Genomic DNA, 22,418 nt, shown 5'->3' with positions numbered 1-22,418 from the left:
ATCAGAAACGTCACAACCTGGCCATGGAGAAGAAAGGGGGCAAGGGCATGATGAAAAAGTTTAAAAAAAAGAAACAACAGCACTTACCAACCGAGACATTGAATCTCTGATTGGACCGTTACAAATCAAACACTTCAGAGGAGTTTTCATGTCCGACTCGTTACCTTCAAGCGTTAAAAGAAGAGAATGCGGAGTAGTCAACTTGGACGGTCAAGAAAATCCAGGCACGCATTGGATATGTTACCACAAAAATGATGATAAAGCATTCGTTTTCGATTCTTTCGGAGGTGTTCCACCTACAAATTTAATTCATTATCTGAAAACGAGCAAAACCTCTATATACTACAACGACGAACGCATTCAAAATTTCGGAGACGTGAACTGCGGTCATCTCTGCCTCTCCGTGCTCGCGTTTCTCTCTAAAATAAATAACCCTACGATCGAGGATTTCCAGAAAGCATTGTGGAACCTCAAACATCATCACTAGGATGGGCGTGTTCCATCTCACGAGCGAATCATCGATCTTGAAACTCACGCTGCACGACGACATCGTCTATCCTAAATCCGTGGCTCTGCGTGCATTCTACAGCATGTATCTCATACCTAATGTTACGCAGCACAACAACAAAATTAGCGTCGGAAGCGAACACATCGTCGTCACGCCAGGCCAATACAATCTTTCCACTTTGCAAGCTCAGTTACCCAAAGGCACGTACCTTTCTCATAATTCGGTCACTCACAGAGTGGAAATCCTATCCGCGACGGAGACCGTGGACCTGGGCACCATGGGAGAACTTTTAGGTTTCGAGAACGACACCAAACTCGAAGCTGGCATCAAGCACGTAGCAACCAACATTCCTAAATTCTTGGCCATAGAGACTCTGAACGTACACTGTAACGTGGCCGAAGGTATGATCACGAAATCTTCGGACGGATTGTTAGGAAGTCACAAGCAGACGGGAATCATAGCCACTTTCAAACCAAGTTCCGAGTTCATGGAACCGATCATCTACACGCCCTCTTCGCCGATCTATTTTCCAGTATGTCGCAACCGCATAGACGACATAGAGTTGGTGGTGACGAACGAGAAAGGAGAGGTGGTGGATTTCGCAGGTGCCACTACGACGGCCATCGTGGAGATCAACATATAATAAATAACCATACATGTAAAATGGAGCAAATCGAAAGTTACGAATTGCAATCTTTCCCTCCCAACCGTCGCACGTTCGCCAATCTGAACGAAGCGAACAGGGAGATCGAATACGACGTGGACGTAGGCGACGGGTTCATTTATCCTCACAGAGCGGACCTCTACCTTCAATTCGACGTGGTGAAGAAGGAAAGCGGAGACGCGTTTCCCGCAGCAGCAAACTTGATACTCGTGGACAACTTCGTGCCTCACCTGTTCTCGCAGGTGGAGGTGAGGAAACACAACACCGTCATCGACAGAATAGATTATCCAGGCATCACGTCGACGGCAGTGGGAACGTTGAAATTATCCAAAACGGACGCAGCGTACTACCAGGCCGGGGGATTCGAAGCCGGGACCAAAATATCGACGAGAAGTCACACGGTGCTCTTTCCCATGCGTCTGCTGCCTGGTTTCTTCTCGGACTACAAGGAGATCATGTGGAAGGGAGGACTGAGGATCACGTTTCGAAGAGCGGCCAACGACAACAACGCACTGATGCGATACGCTACTTTGGGTCCGGACGGCACCACGCCGATAGCCAACACTTTACCCGAAGCAGCAAAATGCGTCATCCGGAGCATGGAATTGAGAATGCCGGTGGTGGAATACGAAACGAATTACGCCCTCAAGTACAAAGCGGAGATCTTGAAAAGTCCGCAGGTGCCGATTCACTTTCACGGTTACCAGTGCGTACAGAAGGTGGCATCGGGAAGTCACATGGAATTCGACGTGACGACGCAGTTCAACAACATACAGTTCGACATGCCAGATTTCGTCGTAGTGCTTTTTCAGACCGGGAGGGACAAGAATCAGGAAAAAGATTCCAGCAAGTTCGACGACTGCAAGATCAAGAACATTTATCTCAAGAATGGACGCAACGAAGTGTTCCCGCGCGAGAATTACAACCTCGACATGACAAAAAACGATTACCTCAAACTTTACGAAGCGTTCTCGGCTTACAAACGCGTGACCGAGGGAAGCGTGGACATGTACTACACGCCCAGCGAATTCAAAGCACGGAGACCCATGACCGTCATCAACACATCTAAGAGAAAGAAGGTTGTGGTCAACGATCGAACCAACATCAAGGTCGTCTGCGAGTTCCACGATGCCTTGCCCGAGGATACCCTATGCAGTGTCATCCTGATTGCAGAGAAGTCCTTCGCCTACGACGTGAAGAACGAGAGGGTCACAGAGCAGTTTTAACAAGTTTTTAACATCTTTTCTTGCACAATAAGAATTTTTTTGTACTAGCACAATCAGTTACAATGGCACAATACGAATTTCACTAGTTCAGATCAGTTACAAATGTCAATTTTATTAGTTATCAGTTACAATATCTTTTTTTGCACTATAGCACGAGACAATCAGAATTTGCACAAAATTTGTTGTTGTTTTTACACGTGAAAATTAACAATAAAATTCTTTCTTTTTTTATCGTTTCAGATGCTGTCGAAACATCAAAAACACATACACACACTAGAAAAAAAAGCATGCAACTTTATTTGTAACACACACATATTCTCCATCTTCACCAAGAAAATATTATAATAAACATAATTATTTTTATCTATATCTCACAATAAAACTCTATATCCAAAAATATCACAACATCAAATAACACTAGAGTCGTTAGTACACGTTGCATGCATTACGGAGGTCCTCTGTAGAGTTTCATGGAAGTTTGAGAAAAAAAAAACACGTGAAACTCTACAGAGGTGCGGTTGTAGATAACCGCAGCCATTAGAAAACTTTTACTTTTTTGGCTGGGCACCACGCACCCTGGCGAGGTTATAGGGGCCAGGTATCCTAAAAAACAACAATTATTATTTTGTTTGTTTGTTTGCGTCACAATACACGCGCGCGCGTGTGTATGTGTGTGTGTGTGTGTGTGTGTGTGTGTGTGTGTGTGTGTGTGTGTGTGGCACATCGTTCTCGAGAAAGAGGTTTACAAAGGTCACGATCTACAAACATTTGGTCCTTGAAGAATGAGAGGATGAGAGGATGAGAGCTCATCTTTCACTCATCACTGCTTTTCTGCGCCCTGAAACATCGCCAGCGCAATAAATTAGGCGCAGAACGTGGAGAGAAAATGAGTGTATGTGTGTGTGTGTGTGTGCGTGTGTGTGTGGCACATCGTTCTCGAGAGAGAGGTTTACAAAGGTCACGATCTACAAACATTTTGGAGGATGAGAGGATGAGAGGATGAGAGGATGAGAGCTCATCTTTCACTCATCACGGCTTTTTTGCGCCGTGAAACATCGTCAGCGCAATAAATAAGGCGCGGAACGTGGAGAGAAAATGATACACGCGCGCGCGTGTGTATGTGTGTGGCACATCGTTCCCGAGAGAGAGGTTTACAAAGGTCACGATCTACAAACATTTGGTCCTTCAAGAATGAGAGGATGAGAGGATGAGAGGATGAGAGGATGAGAGGATGAGAGGATGAGAGCTCATCTTTCACTCATCACGGCTTTTTTTGCGCCGTGAAACATCGTCAGCGCAATAAATGAGGCGCGGAACATGGAGAGAAAGTGAGTTTTTGAGGTTTTGGCGGTCGTTTGGTCAAGAAATCAGAATTGCAGTCAAAGGTACATTTACTATCTACTCATGTTTATTATTTGGACCAGACGTGCTTTAACTCTGGGAGGGGCGTGGGCGTTATATTGATTTTTTTATTATATATATATCACCATGCAAAACCACCGCCAGGGCTGAAGAAACCGACGAGAAAGGGAGAGGGGAAGGGGGAGGCTTATTGTTTCACCTACTGACGGCAATGACGTCTTTGTTGAAGGCGCATATATTTACTGTTCCGTGCAAGGAAAGGGATGGATGATTAGCAAGAAATGGACAGACCAAGATTTGAATCCTGGTTTAGTGAAGTGATTCATAAATTGTAACCAGAATAATAGCAGCAGACAATGCACCTGATTGTATATATCCACAATAACAAATCATACTTTTTTTTTGCTGGTATAACTTGAAGTGCGTGTGTCTTACAGTAACAAAGGTTTTCATAAACGTATTTTTTTATAAACCAAAAACAATAATTTGTCATTAAATTCAAGAGGGCCTGTCGTTGTTTACTTATATCTTTGTTTATTTTTTATTTTTGCGTGCTCGAAATATACACACATGCTCATGGGCGTCCGGAAGGAGGGCAAGGGGGCCGTTCCCTCCCTGGAAAATGAAAGTCAACCAAAAATTATGTATTTCACACATATAATTTCATTTTAGCCACAATAATATGTTAATTATTGCATTAACACAATAAATTCAAATTTAAGCAATGTTATTAGGGAACTACACTCTTTAGGGGGAAATGTGACTTGTTTGCCCCCCTGGGAAAAATACTCTCATGTTTCGAAGATATTTCGCATTTATATTAAGTAATGACACATTTTTTAAAATAATTTATGCGCCGAAAGTACTTCTAAAATGTTATGTTTCAGGAGACAAAAAGAAACACAAATATATTCCGCTTGACATGCATGCGGGTTTTGATGTGTTGTGCGGTTGGCAATACTGTAGATTTTCTCAGTGTCTGCGATGTAAGCAGCTCGGCGGTTGAGGCAAGACTGGCACGGAAGATTCTGTGCTCAGTTCCCGCGCGGATTGATACATAAAACCTGCTGCAAGGTTAACCTGACGCTTGGCTTAGTTGCCTTTCTGCAGTGAGCGATTCAGTTGTGGATGTGATAAACATATACAGGGTGATTCAAAAGTCGCGCGACATAGGACAACTCCGTTATTTGTGCCCAAAAAACGATAGAGGGCATAAGTGTAGGAAATACATTGTTGGAAATCACCAGCGTAATTGTTGCGACAGCAGATGGACCATTTATTAGTCTTCTTGAAATCACAAACAAAACAAAACAAAATGCTGTCAAAATGGCAAACGGAAAGAAACACAAACAAATCAATGTCATAGCCGTACTCCATTTACGACCGAACAACAACATTTACAATCGCAATAGCAATAGCAACCGCACCTAGTGGCAAACTGATACAAAGGAACAACCTGAACTGACATGTCCAGCAGCTGCACCGGGCCTGTTTCTGTACACGACAGATTTGAGAGGAAAAAGTCAAGTAGTGTCAACTCTGGCGACCTAGGCGGCCATTCCACGGGAACCTTGCGACCTATCCAAAGCCCAGGTAAAACTTCATTCAGCAATTCGCGAGTTGTTGGTCCGAAATGCGGCGGTGCTCCATCTTGCAGAAAGAAATCCCCCGTCGTTTTGCTAGGGGTAGATTATCGAAATAGGGCAGGAGTGTCATCTCGAGATGCTCTCTGTACAGTTCAGCAGTGAGGTTGTTGTTAAGAAATACGGGACCGATGAGAACATCCCCGTGTATGCCACACCACACATTTAACCTTGGGCCAGTCTGATGATGAGCATCTACAGCAATGTATGGGTTCTCGGTTGCCCAATACACAGCGTTATGTCTATTCACTGTTCCGTTCAGATGGAAACAGGCCTCATCGCTAGAAAGAATAACAGCTTCAAGGTGTGGCTGCTGCGTTCGTCTTTCAGTAAACAACTCACAGAACTGCACCCGTCTATCTGTGTCATCTCCATGCAGTTCCTGGACAAAATGCACACGATATGAATGGAAATGATTTCTGGATAGTATCCTGGACACGGATGCTTGACTGATGCCACATTCTTGAGCCACTTTTCGTATTGACCGTGTTGGACTGACTGTCAGCTTAGCTAGTACGCTAGCTGAGGTTGCATGATCTGTTGCTGTACGTGGCCGCTTAGACCGTCGTTTGTCATGGATACTGCCTGTTGCCTTGAACCGCTCCAGTAAACGACCAATGGTTGCATGATGTGGCGGTGGTTGATCTGGATGACGTCTGTGATATTCCTCCGCAGCTTCACGTAGACTCATCCCTGCAACATGGTTAAGGACCATTTCCACCCTTTCTTGAATTGTGTACTGTAACATTGTTGTTGATTACTGGAAAAAAAATTAAAATTCAACATTACGGTCATGATTTAAAACGTATTTTCCAACAATTTTGTTCTTGTTTCCTGCACACAATGAAAATAATACAAATGCAACATCACGGTCATGATTTCAAACATATGTTCAACAATTTTGCCCCCTATAGTTTTTTCGGTATCTGCACAAATAACGGAGTTGTTATATGTCGCGCGACTTTTGAATCGCCCTGTATATACCCATGTATGTACAAGGCTAAAATCATGCCGAGTGCTGGTGACGATGTACTCCCTGCGAGAAAGTGGATAATTTTGTTAAATATCCAATATTAATGACATCAATATTGGATATTTATTAGGTATTTGATGATTCAATACATGTGAAACGAACGGAATGCTCCGTGAAATGCTGGTATGCGGCTCAAAAAAATGTAACAACTTAATAACATACTGCTTTACTTAGGAAAAATAACGTTGAATAGACTAGCGAATACAATTTGAGCGACTGAAGTTATTACAGGAAGAATAGGCTATATAAAATTAATACTTTTTTACGTCTGTAAGTTCATTCTCTAATGTTTTTTCCGAGTAACATCGGCCGGCTGATGTCACGGTTTACAGGGTTGCCAAATTGAAGACTCTGGCCTGAAATGGAGATGGCTGTGGCTGATCACATTACCTCCAGTATGACCAAGATCGAGAATGTGCGGATATCTACCTCCAGACCACCCATGTGCCTTCATGGGACAGTGCAATATACAGGAGATACGTATGCTCTGTCCCGGCGACACGAAGCACGCTATGAAGAAAACGGCTCAGTCCGATCAACACACAAGCGACAAACTACACGTGCAGCTTGTCGTGTTGATTTGGTTCGAAAGGTTGCATTGATTACTGAGAGTTCGCTTCCAAGCGACACGTGACGCCTGTGGCGTGTTGCTCGGACTGGCATGCATCGTGTCGTCTCTGTCTGTTGTTCTCGCATGCGTGGCGCTTGCTTACAGACTGAAGGGGCCTATGTCGCTTGTCACTTCTGTGTGAACCCCCCCCCCCCCCGTATCGCGTGTCACTTGTCTCCAGTGGCGGCGATTGGGTTCTAAAACTGGGGGGCAAGGACAGTTTGCTTTTCCTTGGTACATGAGGTTTAGCATAGTGAGGGGGCATAAGTGGCAAAAAAAAAAAAAATTAGGTGCCAATTGCCCCCACGCCCTCCCTAATCGCCGCTACTGCTTGTCTCTTCTATCTGAAAGCTGCCTTTCTACTGAAAATAATGAAAAAGCACTCTCTCTGTTTGTATAATTTCAACGTGTAATTTACGTCAACTACTAAAATTATTTTTATTCATCTCACTGCAAAAAAGAAAAAAAAAGAAAACTTAATTTCATTCCTGCTTTGAAAATTGCAAAAAATATCACGGTGTGACTTTTAACATCGCGACAGAGTGAACATTGTAATTTGGAGGAATGTATTTTTCACCATTACCAAGCACACTTGGCTTTTGAAGTTCGTGCAAAACCCGTGGATTATATGATATTAGATGCAAAGGACAAAGAATACCGAGCAGCATGATTACGGGGACGATATGTGGTTTCTCTTTTGTGCAACTGCTGGGGCTGGTTTCCATGGAAACAGGGTAGCGGAAATCGCATCCGGTATGAAATTTCCTGCACCTACTCGGCCGACTTCGTGTTTCCTCGGCGACGCTCGGCAGGCAACGTCAGACGGCGCTACGACCAAGTCGAATCAGTTCGGGGGACAGGCACTTGCGTTGTGGTTGAGTTTCGCGTAGTCGTATTGGGCAGTTGCAAATCGCGTTAATAAACACATAACACTTGCAACAAATCCTGGAAGCAATGAACTGTTGAGGGCATGTACAAGATCGTGTGACTGTTTAGTGGTTTGTTATAACTTGGAACGAGAACTTGTGAGTGTCTTTAGTTGAAAGGCAAGAACCGTTTGAAAAATATCTGTCAAAACAACAGTGTGATATATATTGAATAGTTACTAGTTGTCGTTCTACCACAGCAAGAATTCCAGTGGATCGTAAGAAAGAGTGATCAACATTCATGGGCTAAATAGAGAAAGGTAAGACAAGTTTCATTCATATATAGCGTGCAAGTTCGTGTATGTGTTGGGGGGGGGGGGGTAATATAGCAATACTTCTTCCACAGTCCACTATGAAGAATACGGGTTCGTTTCATTTGAAATTTTGTATGTCGTACTGGGTTTATAATTTAGTTTCAACACAATTGTCAACACTCATACCTTGGCAAAAATAGTTCAATTCCAAAATTTATTTGATTTTTGTTAATTTGCATCCCTTTTCTTCCACTTGTGGCTAATCGCGATGATGTGAATGAGTGATGATGAAATTGATGAACGGCCATGTCCAGGCCTGCTTTCAAACTTGAGATCCTTCATGTCGTAGCGGACTATGATAACCACTCCGCCACGGAGATTGCACATACTTATTATTATTATTATTATTTATACTGAAGAGTGCACATTTGTTCTTGTAATAGAAAAGTGGCGTAACGTAAGGAACAAATACAATACAAGCACAGGGTGTACCAATTAATTTGTTTCGAAATTAAATTTGTCGTCAAGGGGCTTGCGTGCCTCAAGTCATATTACAATAATGCAACATGAATGCAAGTTGAATATTGCGCATATTTTAGTAAAGTAATTTATGCTCTTTTAGATGATGTAGCAGACATAAACTGGTTACTTCTGTGTAGTTAACGTGTGAACATTGTTCACAATATGATGTTGAATTGTCTGTCAGCCTCTGTGCATAAGGCTAAATATATAAATGCTGTTTTTTGATGTCCTCCTCTCCGATGGCGTAGTGGTGACGTCATTGCCTTGTAATCAAGGGGTTTCAGTTCGATACCAGGCGTAGAGTGGTTCGCGTTCCACTTTAAACTGTAGGTCCAGTCCCAATTAACCTATCTGTGCATAAAGTGGACTGTAAAGAACTCTCTTGTACACATCACAACCTATCATAGTGAACTCCGCAACTCATTCACACACAGATTCCACATTCTAGCACCGATTATGTGTGACGTGGAAATGCCAAAAATATATCCTCCGTAAGCACTTAACTTACCTTTTGGAATAATGACGAGGATGAGTGATGAAGTGGGTGACGGGCCACCCATGCGTTGCCAAGGGTTCGAACCCGTGACCTCTAGTTTCGTAGCGCTTTTATCGTTTCGGATCCCGTTTCAACCGAACTTCTACCCTGCCGTGTTCTGTCCTATTCGACTGACGTTCGGGCGATGTGGTGGTCGCGTTGCATCATGAAAATCAATCTGCTGGTAGAGTCTGATGTATCGAAATGTTTGTTTGAAAACTCTTTATTGAATACAGTATTGGAGATGGTGCAAGGGTTGGTTTACGAGTTTTTGGAAGAAGGTGATGCTTGTGGTGAGTTTCGGGTGTCATTCATAACACAAACAGTAATCAACATTGTGTTTTGACGTAAGCGAGAAATGCCGTAGTTTTTAGGTTAGGCTTGTTTGCTTTAGTTCTGTTAGCATAAATACATTAGCATTTTATCTGGGCTTGACTAAAAAGGAAATTCAGTCGTGAGAGTCTTTATCTGGATACTATTATCGTATGAGGGAAACACCTACGAATCATATATTTCGGACTTCTTTACATTGCTAACGTGTTATTTTCGAATGTGGAACATTTCCTAAAGTGAAATAATGCATATCAATGTCTATTTCTTAGATTTACTAGTACTTACTGTTACTTGTTTCGAATCTGTAACACATTATGGCCGTGATAGCGCACTGGTTTAGGGGCCGTTCTGAGAGTGTTTTGTCGATTTATGCAGCGTTGCAACCTCGTTCACCGGAAAATATCTACTTTCGTGCCCGGATTTGAAATTATGCTAATACATCGCAAACCATTGACGTTATCCCCACAAACCATTGACGTTATCCCCACAAACCATTGACGTTATCCCCACAAACCATTGACGTTTGCCCCAAGAACCATTGACGTTTGCCCCAAGAACCATTGACGTTTGCCCCAAGAACCATTGACGTTTGCCCCAAGAACCATTGACGTTTGCCCCAAGAACCATTGACGTTTGCCCCAAGAACCATTGACGTTTGCCCCAAAAACCATTGACGTTTGCCCCAAAAACCATTGACGTTTGCCCCAAAACCATTGACGTTAGCCCCCAAAACCATTCACGTTAGCCCCAAAAACCATTTTCCATAAGGTTAGGTTAAGTTAGGTTAGGCAAGCATAGTTAAAAAATATTAAAAATACTCGACACGTCATGTTCTAGTGAAAGCACGGCGAGGCTGAAACCCTGGCTACGGGGTTGCATCATCTTAACACACGGAACATTGCACTCTCGTGCAGAAAGCAAATGGCGGGAGCAGAAACAGCGTGTCGGACAGAGATTTTCGCAGAAAACAACACGCATTCACATTAAAATGGATCAAATCTACATTCAGGAACTTCCACAACGGTAAAGAAAATGATTTCCGTAAGTACTTTCTCCTGTAAATTTGAAGGAATCAGTTTCCCTCATACGATAATGTTACCTTTATCTGAAATGCCAGCTCTTTTTGGGGTGGGGATGGGGGGGGGGGGCAAAAAGTTGACTGCCAAGGCTGAAGGCAAAAAAATATACGGGAACTATTATTTATCGAAAGATGCTGGAGTTTCTATGCCCCCCCCTTTTCTCTGGTTACAGGTTCTGCTTTTAGGTTTAGACAGAGCACCTAGAACGTGGCATCAGTGGACAAGAAAGCTACTTTTGAATCCTAAAGCCAATCAGATTAGAAGAATGTGAATAAGATTGATTAGGATAAGAACAGTGAAGGAAGTCCACACCAGCTCTCGTGCAAAACATTTGATCTGGTTGTTAAGAGGTCCAGGGACCTAAAAATCCTATTGGGTTGTATTGTGTTCCGATGCAGGACCGGAACCTTTTTTCTCGCACAATTTAAATTCGGTCCAAGTTGCGTATTGTTTCATTGAAAAAAGGTTCCTGGACCGAATTTAAATTCAGCCGGAAAAAGGTTCCTGGACCGAATTGAAATACTTTACAAATAAAAAGGTTCTTTACGGTCCAGAACCCATTTTCGCTTGCTGATTTTCTCTCCTGGACCGGATTGAATTTATTTAAAATTCCTGGACCTTTAACCACCCCGCATTTGATCACTAATCAGATTCTGCACTCTACGTAACCGAGAAATTGTAGTAATTATACACTTCAAGTTTTTGGAAATCACTATAAAAATGCAAGTCTAATCTTACCCCTTCGCTACATCGAGATAGAGTTAACCTATTTTCGGAATTCGAAACAGTTGGTAATTTCTGCTGATCGTTTACTGAAAGTCTTTCATTCTCGAAACATTTCTGCATCGTCAATGTCGGAGAATTCTTTGCAATGTACAGTTTTATTCTAGAAATTTGAAACAATTACTTTAGACAGAATTTTCTCTCTTAATCCAAGGAGTCTGTGGGGCAAGGCCGAGCATAACTGTAGAAAAAAAGAGAAAGGAAGTGGGCGGGAAGAAGCAGAAGCGCCGCTGCAAAGTCTGGTAGCTGCAGCCGCGTTTTCCCCTCCATGAAATCCCTTCCCTTCTCGCTCGTTCATTGGTCGAGCCGTCTCGAGTCAGTACTTGGGCAGAGGACTTGTTTTCGCTCGCTTGCTCCAGAGAATACCGGGACAGAGTACAGAAATGATATTTTGTTGGCATACATTACTGTATATAATCACTGCTGCAAAGTATCGTTAAATTAATCTCCATTATAATTAGTTCATTCTCATCGGCCTCCCGGATGGCGTAATGGTAACGTCGTCGCCTTGTAATCAAGGGGTTCCGGGTTCGATACCGGGTGGGGCACATTGCACAGTGGTTCAGATTCCACTTTATAAACTGTAGGTTCAGTCCCGACTAGCCTGTCTGTGCATAAAATGGACTTAAAACAACAATTCAACTAATTCAACAACAGTTCATCCTCATTTTCGCGATTAGCCAAAATTGGCAGAAAAGCGAAATAAAATTACCCAAATCAATCAATCCTTGTGATTAGTTGAAACGTGTTAATGGGCAAAAGCAGGACTAAGTTTGTTAAAATAATTCTAAATTCACTGCTTCCCTTAAAACGGTTGAAATAGATTGAAATAAGATCTCCATTTCACATTTTTATTTCAGTAAGGCAGTATAGTGAGCAGCTGCGACCTAGCCGGAAGGAAACAATTATGTATGTAATAAAGGACCTGGAAATAATTGACACTCTAGAAAGTATACATATATGTAATTGAGTATAAACTACGAAAGAAATATATATTCACAAATATTGCGTTCGTGTTTACATTGTTGACATTTATTCTTCCATTCCTTGAATAGCTTTTTTGAATGTCTCAATAGGCATGTGAGATATATCTAATTTTGGTTCACTTTCGGAACATCTGTTGTACAGTAAACACATTCTCCTGATAGGTGATTTATTTATGATGTTCGATCTTCTGTTACTACAGTAAAAGAGGCTCCCTTTGGATCATGTCTTGGAGATAGGAACACGTATGTGTATTTGTTCTAGTAGATGTTGCACTTGAATATTATTGTTAATGATTTTGTATAAGAAACAGAGCAATTGCATCTTCCTTCTTTTGCTGAGAGAAGGCAGGTTGTGGTGTTTACAGAGGGAAGTGTATGATTCGTATCGAGGATATATGCCTGTTTCTTTGTAAGTGGCGTACCTTACGAATTTAGACTGTAGCATTTCTATTTTACACTTAGAACCGCCAGGCAAAAGTTAATTTACTGACTGGTAATTTATACAAATGTGCATACCCAAAAAACCTACCTCCCGAAATAAATTCATAAATATGTCTCTGAGGGGTCATCCCCCCTCCTAAGGCAAAAAGTTTAATTCGCAGTTCCGATATCACACTGAAAATACGTACCATGTTTCATTATGGCCGTGGTGTAATTCATAATATAACCGTCAGATGGTGCTCCGTTACACATGTCAAAAAGCGTTGCGGAAAGGACGAGCTGATGTACAGTGGGATCCATGAGTTTTACCCTGCAAATTATCCATCAACATGTTCGTGAACTTGATTTGACCCAATAATATCTTCAAGAATTAAAAGAAAACTCAAAACAAGCTGTTGACAACTTCTGCACCAGCATACACAAAAACCCATCACTTAAAAACAGACAGGATGTAAGAGAAAAATTAATGAAAATAGTCATGGACAATTTGCAAGGTAATACTCATGGATCCCACTGTACTTAAGCGCTCAAGCTTTAAGGCTAGGATTGAGGAAATTCTATATATTCTTAATCTGTAGATTGCTTATTGTTTTGACTGTGATAGTACTAAATTTTATGCTTCTGTTTCTAATGAACTAAGAATGATATATTAGAGAGAGCCCTTTTGAAAATGGTTTGAAAAGCAGTGAAATCTTACAGTTGCTTTGAAATGTTGATATGTAGAATCCGTACGTTCAAAATCTCGCATTGAAAACGTACACTCATGATACTAATGACCGTAGCAAACTTTAAAATTCACACAGTTCCACCATATCACTCATCCTCATCTTCGGGAAGTAAAATAAAACAAATCAATCAGTCAATGTCAAAGTATTCATGTACACTGGGATCCATGCGTATTACCGTGCAAATTGTCCATCACCATGTTCGTGAACTTTATTTGAACCAATAAGAGTTTCAAGATTTAAAAGAAAACTCAAAACAAGCTGTTGACAAATTCTGAACTTGCATACACAAAAATCCATTGCTTAAAAACACATAGGATGTACGAGAAAAAAATGAAAATAGTCATGGACAAATTGCACGGTGATACTCATGGATCCCACTGTACATATTCAAAAGAAAGCAGCATTACAAAGAGATTTTCTGACAACAAAAAAAAGCTGTCCGTGGCGGAGTGGTTGGCACAGCGCGTCACGACGCCAGGGATCCCGGGTTCGAATCCCTACCTGGGTATGGGTGTTTTTTTTCTGAGTGCTACTTCATAATTTCATCATATCATCACTCATCCACACTGATGGGATTAGGCAAAAGTGGCAGAAAATCGACACAAAATAACAAAAAATATAAAAATTGTGACAAAAATGTATTTCTTTTGTTGTCATTGACTGGGTCTGCAGTATTCTGTTCAAATCATTTTTTAAAAAATAATTTCTGTATGTGTTATGTTCTGCCCCTTGGATTAATCGCGACGATGAGAAAGAACTGATAAATGAACGAATACAATGATGCATCCATATCTGCTGACATAGGCTTAACTTGGCGGGGGCAAGGAGGGGCGCTTGCCCCTCCCCCAAATGATGTCATGTTTGTTAAAATTTAAATACTTTTGTTAACATCCTAAGAATTGAGGAGCTAAGTAATAAATAATATTTATGATTTCGCAAATGTAACAGTTATTTAGCAAATTATCCTGGACACTATTTGTATGGTACAAAAAAACTTTTCGACTCTGCTCCACTAAAAGTTAAGCCTCAAGTTCGTGCCTGTCTTCCCAAGTTACGCCAATGTCTGCTGGGAGACTTAAGAACTTTCATACGAGCTAATATTTGAGTTGGTGTTTTAAGTCCACTTTATGCACAGTTATGCTAATCGGGACTGGACCACTGGACCTACAGTTTAAAGTGGGATCCGAACCACTGTGATTACAATGCGGCGACGTTAGCTCTACGCAATCGGGGAGGCCCTCTTGCGAGCTAATATTTAAAAGACTGATTCATTTAGTTCAATCTGTGAGAGACGGTCTGTGAAATCAATTTCAGATTCCACTGACGACACCACACTTGTAGGATTAAGGAATCCTGTTCTGATCATGATAAACTCTATTTTGTCATGACTTTTTGAACACCCCTCGTAACTATTTGCCTTCGAGCAGTAGCCAACTTCCACTCTAAGGCACTCATCTTCTCCAGGTGGTTTCCCCAGCCTGTTACAACGCAGACTCAAATAGCAATAAAAACGGATGACATTTCCGAAATGACGATATCCTTGGTGGACCGAGAAAGGTAAATATTTGCGTTCTGTTAGATCGATCACGTTTTGAAATTCAGCCGAAGCTGCGGAAAATGTTTCAGGAAAATTAATTCAGAAAGCGAAGTTGAAGAAGGGACAAATTTGTTGTCACAAATATGGTGGACGCCAGTGCACAGGCATATTTCTTGTCTGATATTTAAAAGACTCTACGATTCAATTTCCGTATTTTCTGGATATAATAAGACGGACTTTTTCCATTTAGAAATAGGTCTGAAAAAGAGAGTACTCAGTTTGTGATTGTCTTCATTTCTGGAAATTTTCTCTGTTTTGAATTAAACGATTTCTTTCTTGTTTCCTTTCGATGTATCACGAAGAAGATTAAAATGTATTATTTCCAAGTTAAATTAGGTAAGTTACTTGTTGAAATATTGTGAATTAAGTTGCATTATTTTGTATGTGTTCAGTTATTTGTAGAACAAAATAAGCATGCAGTTTCTTGATGAATTGCAAAAAGAGTTTAAAGTTCCTGCGTCTTGACACAGGATATACATAGTGTAAAATTTTCGGGGAGATTTATAAACGCTTGATGAAGAATAAAGCTTCTCTCAAGAAGATTGGTTCTTCTGCTAAATATTTCTGGATATGGGCGTATTTAAGGAGGGGGTTCAACGGGTCAAACCCCCCTTTGTTCTGTCCACTTGATCATAAAAATTTCTTCGGACAATTTTTTTTCCTCTTAAATTCGGGACGTATAGGACGGGAAGGAAATTACGAAATTCCACACACCAGATGGGACTGCAGACCAAATGTTTCCAATTTCCTGATAGTTTCGTAATTCTCCGATAAGAAACTGCATTGAGACTGTTAAATCAGTTGTAATTTTTTTCCCTCTAGTTTTCTTAAAGAAATTTGGTTTTTAAAAACGCAGTGCAAGAAAACAAGGTAAATATCGTAACATTCTTAAGTTGTTTGACACAAGATGAACAGAAATGTACCAATAGGCTTCCCCCTTACGTGAACTATATATACGCTCATGCTTCTAGGATTAATTAACTTCAGTATAGGACTAACTTCAAAGGTTGATCAGAAAGGACGATGAATGAATGCTATGTAAATCATACAGAGGTTAAAATAATTAATACCTTTTGGCAACGGGAGACCAAAAAAAAGAAGGTAAAGTCCTCCCCTGCACCACGCCATGAAGGCGTATAGGGGGTGTGGGGGTAACGCCCAACACTTTCTTGATCCGGTCGTGAGTGGGGGTGATGTGATCAGCATCACGCACCTGACCACCTTTACCCCCCAGGGTTTCCCCCAGGTACCCATGTTATTCGACGCTGGGTGGGAGCCGAAGCCGCTTCCATCGTTAGAAAAGTTCCCGGATTTGAACCGGCCGGGGCTCGAACCCGGGACCTTTAGCATGGTAGTCAGACGCGTTACTGAGCCACCGCGGCCACGGGAGACCATCTTTTATTTATTGTTTATGATGTATCATTTATGCGATCCATTCTTTAATAAATAATAACAGTACGTTAATAATAACAATAATTGTATAATCGATTATAAAATAATTATAATAGCATTAGGTGTAACATATTTTTCAGGAAAGGGGCGGGGGGGAGCTGATCTCCTTGAGATGTCCCGTTTTTGGGTCAAAATATTATGGTCACCCTAACAATGTTTCGCATGGGGCTTATTCGATACTTTGAAATCTCAAGTCATGTAGGGTCCCGGGTTCGATACCCGGTGTAGGCACTAGTGGTTCGGATCCCACTTTAAACTGTAGGTCCAGTCCCAATTAGCCTTACTGTGCATAAAGTGGGCTAAAACACCAAATCAATCAGGTCATGTAAATTCGAACTTCTACATTGGTGTTGATAACAAAAGAAAGTTCTCAATAATTCACTGCAGTTATGTCCAAATTATATAAATAAATAATAGAGCTGAGCCGATACCATTTTAACCGATACCCTTACAGACTCCCGCCGATACCGATACTTGAAAAATTGCAAAAAAAATTTGTTCAAAACTTTGATCAATATTGGCGTGTAAATATTCTTCTCCAATTATATGCGTCAATTTAACAAGAAATTTGCTTCAAAATATTCAAGAATTACATCAGAATATTGAAAATGATATTATATTTTCAGAAAATATAGTTCTTCGTACAAAATTGGTATGTAGAGCTGCAGTTCTACATGTCGACTGTATTATCTTTCTGTTTGTCGACAGTCACAAAATGTTAATTTCTCATCTACACGAGTATTCTGCATAATCTAGAGCCAAGCATTATCAAGTTGGTCATCTGAATTATGTGCGAGGCAATTTGAACCGCATCACAGTCAAACAGCTCTTAATCCATGTATAATTTGGAAGCATATTTACTTAACCTTCGCTCATTTCCAATTCAGCAACACGTAGCATTCGGAGTAAACGTGTGTGTTATGTTCCGTACCATGAGGGGCCAATCGCTCGTTTACCTCGTGATAACGAAACGACGGTAAGAGGTGAATTTAACCACTGAAATGAATTCCAAATCTATGCGCTAGTGTTGCAATATACACACAGGGAAACAATGTTAGAAAGTAAACACACGAATCGAATACAGAAATGAGCATTTCCTGATGTAATATGCTTTCTCCTTTATAAGCAATAAACCCATGCACAGTTTATATCAGTATACTGACAGGTATTATACACAACGTGCAATAAAACGTTTTGCCAAATGTTTAAATCGAGCATTAAGATATTTTTTTCTGTTTCAATATGTTACAATGTAAACACAAAATATAATACACCCTGCAATGTAATTTGATGAAGTTTAGTAATTCACTCTAGGAGTTTCTTGAGCCTCGGTGTATGGCTTTGTAACTTCAAGTTCCCGTCCAACCGTTTGACGGCGCTAGTGGCTAATGCATCTCCTTTTCCACAGGCTATGGTAAACATTCCTACCTAGAGTTTTCTTCTTGTGGTGTTCAATATCTGCATATCGCAACACTGTCGTTCCGTCGCTTCACATGCAAGCGATACATTCATTTTACCGCCCGTGCAAATTGTCCATGACTATTTTAATTAATCTTTCTCTTACATCCTATGTGTTTTTAAGTGATGGATTTTTACGTATGCTGGTGCAGAAGTTGTCAACAGCTTGTTTTGAGTTTTCTTTTAATTCTTGAAGCTCTTATTGGGTCAAATAAAGGGCACAAACATGGCACTGTACGAAGAACACAGTAAAGCAATGAGTGCTTCAGAGGAAGATGCGACGTTGCCAATTTTCTAGTATAAATAGTTTCAGGTCTGGCCACAGATTACAGCGCCTGTTTCCCTAGCGGAAATATTTCGATTAATTGATAGTGTCCGAATCGAAAGCAACTTGCCACACTGTTTCGGAACACGGACTTGCCACCAATGATTTTTACCGCTATCTCTAAATTTTGTGGAAGCATTTCTCAATCTGGAATGCTAAGCCCCGCGAAAGGTTAAGTTTCCAGCAACTTTTAGCATATATAGACACAAACGTGCGCGTAGAATGTAGTTCCGCTGCAATATTGCTGATTATCTCACAGTCTATGACATGAACAGTTCAGCGATTGAGGCAAGAGGGGCAAGGGAAATGCTGAGCGCCGTTCTTGCGTGGATTAATACATAAAACCTTCCTTAACTGTGAGTTTAGTCTCTACTGGTAATGCATAGATTTTATATAAATCAATAAGCGCAATAGGTGGACTATGATAAATCCATAAAGTTGTTTGGTAATTCAAACTTATCTAAAAATGTACAGGTAGATACTCTTAAATGTGCTCCACTGTTGATCCAGGACATTACGGGTCAGGGAAAAGTTAACATCGTAGAATAGCGTCCTGTCGTATAGAGCTAAATAGTGTTTTCGCCAAACCGCAAAAGGAAGTTACATCACTTCTATTAGGCCTACACAATTAGTAATTATGAATACACTGCTTTCTCAACGCCTTGCGTATATATTGTGACTGCGTGTAATAATAGTAACGCTCATCTCATAGCATGCGGAAGACTCGTGTTCGATTCCTGGGTCAACCAGGAATTTCTCTATCAAGGGCGTATTTAGAGAGGGGGGTCAAAACTTACTTCCGGAAAGACTTACAGAGTCCAAAACTAAATAAGCAAAATAGTAGGTACTTGTTTGCTGTTGTATAATATGAAGTAAGTTTATTTCCGCAGAATTTACTTAAAGGTAAGGATTGGATTGTGATTATTCAGCTTTACGTTGACAGTACCTGCAAAATTCATGCTTGATTGATTGATTTGCTTCGCCACTTTTGGTTAATATGCGAAGATGGGGATGAGTGATGATATCATGAAATTGATGAATGGACTCTCACAAACATCCATGCCCAGGCCAGGATTCGAACTCGGGACCCCTGGCGTCGTAGAGCGATGTGCTAACCACTCCGCTACGGGTGCTGGCACAAAATTCACGCGTGCCGCTAGCTACTACTACTATTACTACTACTAATAATAATAAATATTATTATTATTATTATATATGTGATGAGCACGATTTTACAACCAGGTACATCACTGTCAAAATTGGTTGGATCCTACAATCTTATACATCATCATAAATTCAAATTGTAGGTTTCAACAAGATCAGTTACTAAACCTCGGGCCTTATTTAGATATACCTCTGGGAATTTTATAAGATATATTATTCAAAAAATATATACTGTAAATTTGGAAAGTTAAATCTTCTGTACAAAATTTATCCTTTTCATTTTTCTTCTTTCATCTAAGGTAAACATATTAAACAGTGTTAACCATTCAGAGTTATGTTGGTCATAGTACTTTTTTAAAACTTTGTGCATAATAGCCTGACAATAATATTATACATATATATAATGATGATAATACACATATTATAATAATAAGGGAGTTACGTTTCATCATCGGGCCCTAACAACCTTTTTGGTATTCAATCAAAAAACCTTTAAAAATTTTTATGACATTGATTTCTTTCTGTTTTATTAAACTTTTAGTAATCTTATCTAAACGCACGCCCATGGTATTAGGCGGGTGGCAGAAGTTCGCACTGTTGCCACGTCGGAGCACAACCTCGTGCTTTCGGAGGTTTAAGAGAATGAAAGCTCTCGTGTAATCCTCGTGATACAAGCTGACTGTATTTGCTGGAAAGGTCAGGAGAGAGGTCTGTATGACGCTCGAACTATAGGCAACGCAGCCCGGTTGTCGTTGTCACACAGCGCGCCGGAACCAGCGACTTTTGTCCCGCTCTCGCTTTGCTTTTCCCACATGTGGCAGCACCAGCGCAACTGCCCAGCCGCCTATTTTCATGGCCGTGCGTTTGGACGTAATCTAGACAATGAATACATGCCGTTATATCATCTTTTCCTCTGTTCATGTCATAAAAAATACCTGTTTTATTAATATTATTGGACATTTGTATTTTCACCTATTAATTATAAACGGTATTATTATTAAAATTATTGTTATTGTTAAATGCGAGAAATTTGGTTCGGACCCTTCCCCTCCGAAATATAGTTCTAGAATACCTGCTTGATCTCTGTCGATGTTTTGTATAATCGGCTTATGGGTCCACCCAGCCTCTCATCAGTGGGTACCTTCGGGCAACTATAAGGAGTAAGGCGGAAGGTTTTGGTGATTTAAGTCCATTTTATGGCCAATTAGGCTAATCGAGACTGAACCTACAGTTTAAAGTGGGATCCGAACCATTATGTGCCTCCACCGGGTATCGAACCCGGGACCCCGTGATTACAAGGCGGCGACGATACCACTGCGCCATCAGAGGTATAAAGGCTGAAGGGGCATGGTGCTGATCATAGCCACTATGACTAAAGTTTAGAATGCAAGCTGCAATTCACCCTTGGTTCGTTCAGATAGGTTTAAAATTCTGGTGTATCAGTGAAGTTTTATTCATTAAAAAAGGGGGAAATACAGCTTGAAACCAAAATAGATTAACTTTAATGTACAGCGTTGGAGTTAATTGTAGCACAAAGGACACCCGCTTGAGCGATAATTGCTTGATGCTTGAAACCCAACACCAATTGGGATTGCCCCATCACACGCCAGCAGGTGTTTAGTGGATGGCCAGTGTTGCCAGCCTGTGCGCACTCCAAAATCATACACGTAAGTGAAATGGAACATATTTCTTTTATCTGGGCTGTTCACTTGTTTTAGGAATTTCTTTACGCTAGTAATTGAATATGAATCAATAATTATTGCATCAGTTAATATGAAATTTTGTCAACACTTGTAAAAGTATTCAACACCCACGCGTGTTGAAACTCTTACTGGGTCGTGTAGGAAACACACTGGCGTATCGACCAATCCCAAGAGCTTCTTGAATTATTGACCCACCTGGCTCATTATTGACGTTACAAATCAGGGTCACGAGACCGGAAGTTAGGATGAATGAAGTTAATGAAACGCACACATGTTTTGAAATTTACATTTTCAGTTAAAACGCGCCTAAATTCCAAAGCGTTTAAATTTACTAATTTAAATTTATATTTTTCTTTGAAACAACCTTTCTTCAAATCTTGTTGTTTCAATATTTTAATTAATCTTTTTCTTTTCTCTTTAATTACGGTGGCAAACAATAACCTGTCAAGCAGGGTTCAAAATATATATGCAGTGAATATTTGCATCTGTTGGATGTTCTGAATGGAATTCGATATTCATCGTTGCCTGAGGCTTTTTAAAATATATACCCAATTAATTTTTCAGTTTCTCTTTCCGAATGCTGTCAAAGTTGATTTATTTGCTCTGGCTCAAAGAAGATATTTTTTGAAACATCGTCCGTTAAATGTAGGGACGATTGAATGTCAAATGCAATCACGTTTGCAAATTGGATGACGATACTTCCCTTTTGGTAGACAAAGTTTCGCATTAAGCGCCGCAACCGAATTGAGCACACTTTAGGTCCAGAATTGCGCACAAATCTCACTGACCTGTTTTGCGCACAGTGATCCAACGTTGCCACTGAATAAACCTGTTTTTTTTCTTTAGACAAGAAAAGAGAGAGAAAGGTTAGGTTAGGTTAAACAGAACAGAAGTTAGAACGGCTCGAGAACATTTTACCTCTGACAACATCGCCTCATTTTTTTGTGCGCAATCCTGTACATTGTGACAGCTTGTCAACGGCTTATCAGATACCACTGATAAAACCGGAAAAGTGTGCTCAATCCCGCTGTAGCCGCATTAAGAGGCCACACTGCGGGGGCAAAAAGTAGGAAAAGCTGAGGGGGG

At 40.7% G+C, this 22,418-nt stretch overlaps 1 protein-coding gene across 1 annotated transcript in view; it reads left to right on the top strand.

Moving 5' to 3' along the window:
- Positions 1-7,904: 7,904 nt before the first annotated feature.
- Positions 7,905-22,418, top strand: part of LOC146003312 (putative G-protein coupled receptor CG31760) — an 822,492-nt gene continuing 807,978 nt past the window's right edge. The window contains exon 1 of the mRNA XM_083141570.1: positions 7,905-8,232. The gene's annotated coding sequence lies outside the window, so the exon portion shown is untranslated. The remainder of the gene's footprint in view (positions 8,233-22,418) is intronic.

Source organism: Lepisma saccharinum, chromosome 20 (genome assembly GCF_977018435.1).
Source record: "Lepisma saccharinum chromosome 20, izLepSacc3.1, whole genome shotgun sequence".
Classification (NCBI taxonomy): domain Eukaryota; kingdom Metazoa; phylum Arthropoda; class Insecta; order Zygentoma; family Lepismatidae; genus Lepisma; species Lepisma saccharinum.
The sequence above is the reverse complement of the archived record's forward strand: the minus strand, read 5'-3'. Positions and strand labels throughout refer to the sequence as shown.